The following is a 2500-nucleotide window of genomic DNA, read 5'->3' as shown; positions in this document are numbered from 1 at the left end:
GGGTGGGGAGGAGTCCGGGGGTGGGAAGGAGTCCGGGGAGTGGGAAGGAGTCCGGGGAATGGGGAGGTGTCCGGGGTGGGGAGGAGTCCGGGGGGTGAGAAGGAGTCCGGAGGTGGAGTGGGGGAGCCCGGGGGTGGGGGTGAGTGAGTCCGGGGGTGGGGGGAAGGAGTCCGGGGGTGGTGATGAATCCGGGGGTGGGAAGGAGTCCGGAGGTGGGGTGGGGGAGCCCGGGGGTTGGGGCGGGTGAGTCCGGGGGTGGGGGGAAGGAGTCCGGGGGTGGTGATGAATCCGGGGGTGGGAAGGAGTCCGGAGGTGGGGTGGGGGAGCCCGGGGGTTGGGGCGGGTGAGTCCGGTGGTGGGGGGAAGGAGTCCGGGGGTGGTGATGAATCCGGGGGTGGGAAGGAGTCCGGAGGTAGGGTGGGGGAGCCCGGGGGTTGGGGTGGGTGAGTCCGGGGGTGGGGGTGAGTCCGTGGGTGGGGGGGAGTCCGGGGGTGGGAAGGAGTCCGGGGGTGGGGAGGAAACAGGATGGGAAGGGAAGAAGAGATAAGAGAGGTGAGTGAAGGTGTAAAAACAAACGGAAGCGATAATGAACAAGTTTGTTTAAAGATAAACAGGAGGGTGAGGTGGTGGAGGAGGAGAGGAGGGGAAGGAGGAGGGGTAGGAAGAAGAGAAAGAATATGAAGAGGAGGAAGAGGACGAGGAAGAGGAAGAGTTTAGTGAAATAAAGTCAGATTTTTTGGAAACAATAAAGAGCCATGAACTCTCTCTCTCTCTCTCTCTCGCACACACACACACACACACACACACACACACACACACACACACACACACACACACACACACACACGCACGCACGCACGCACACACAAAACACGAATCACACAGGAACGAACACGCAACCAAACAAACGTTTCACTGCTGAACTTGAAAAATAAAAAAGTTTATTTGACGATTAAATTATTTTCTCGAATTTCCCCTTCCCCCTCCTCACCTCTCCCTCCTATCCCCCTTCCTTTTCCCTTTCCCTTCCTCATCTTCCCTCCCCCCTTTCCCCCTTCCTCCCCTTTTTCCCCTTTCCCTTCCTCCCCTTCCCTCCCCCACTTCCCTCCCCCCTTCCCTCCCCCTTTCTCTTCCTCTCCTTCCCTTCCCCTTTCCCTCCCCCTTCTTCCCCCTTTCCCTCCCCCACTTCCCTCCTCCCTTTCCCCTTCCTCCCCTTTCCTCCCCCCTTTCCCTCCCCCTTCTTTTCCCCCTTCCCTCCCCCCGACTTCCCTTCCCCCTTCTCCCCCTTCCCCCCTCCAAGGGGCGGCCGTTCCCTCATGTCCGCTATTTCAACTCTTTGGGCCAGCAGGGTTGATTGATGGCTAGTTGAAAAAAGGGGGTGGGTGGAAGGGGGGGGGCTGGTCAGACTGGTTGATGGATGGATGGTCAGTAAAGTGGAGCTGGGAAAGACTAATCTTCGTTCAAGGACTAGTTGGGGGTTACGTGAATAGTTGTAGAGCTGATAGGTGTTGGATAGTTGGTTAGTAAATAGTTAATGACTTGTACTATCCAATCTGCTCTTCATTTTTACTTTTTTTTCAATCTTTATGGTTTTATCATTTCGATGCGGTATTGTCTCCAAGGAAAAAGTGTTAGTCTTTGCCAAAAAATGAAATAAAATAAAACAAAATAAAATAGAATACATACATATACCAAAGGCTTTTTCCCCCAACATGGGGGGGTAGCCAAAAAGAAAAAGGCATAGAAACCACTCCCACCCATTCCATTTCCTATGTATTCCACTCCCCTCCACCCTCCTCCCTCCCTCTTATCTTGGCACCTCCTGGATAACGGGTTATCCCTTCATCTTGCCCACTGCCCTGGGTCAGAAGCAGTGTCGCAAGACACAGCACATCCACAGCAAGGCCGCTTTATAAATTCGTCGACCCCCCCTCTCCGTCCCCTTATGGAAAAAAGGAGAAGACGGGGAGAAATCCCTTCGGGCTGCGTCAATTTTTATTTTCTCATACATACTTCCTCACCCTTCATCCCCCACCCACTCCCCCTCATGCATCACAGCATCATCTATACACAACCCTTCTCCATTCACCCCTATCTTCTGTCCTCTCCCGTCCTTCCTCCACAGACATTCCTCTCTTTTGTAATGCCCCTTTCACCCCATCCATCCATCTCATCCTAGGATGCCCCCTTATATTCACTCTTTCCACCTCTGCCTTCCACACTTCTTTTACTAATCTTTCTTCACTCATTCTTTCCATGTGTCCAAACCATCCTTTCATCAACCCTATCTCCCAGTTCCCTTTCCACCCTTGTTCTCCTCCTCACCTCCTCATTTCTCACTCTATCTAGCCTAGTAACCCCTATCATACTTCTCAGACATTTCATCTCAAACACATTCAAACTCCTTCTCTCTTCCTCTCTCATGTTCCATGTTTCTGCCCCGTACAATGCTGTTGGCACAATCACTCCTTCATATAACCTCCTCTTAGCATCCATTCCC

This window comes from Oratosquilla oratoria, chromosome 18 (assembly GCF_046742065.1).
Source record: "Oratosquilla oratoria isolate Oo_2021 chromosome 18, ASM4674206v1, whole genome shotgun sequence".
In the NCBI taxonomy this organism is placed as follows: Eukaryota; Metazoa; Arthropoda; class Malacostraca; order Stomatopoda; family Squillidae; genus Oratosquilla; species Oratosquilla oratoria.
The sequence above is the reverse complement of the archived record's forward strand: the minus strand, read 5'-3'. Positions refer to the sequence as shown.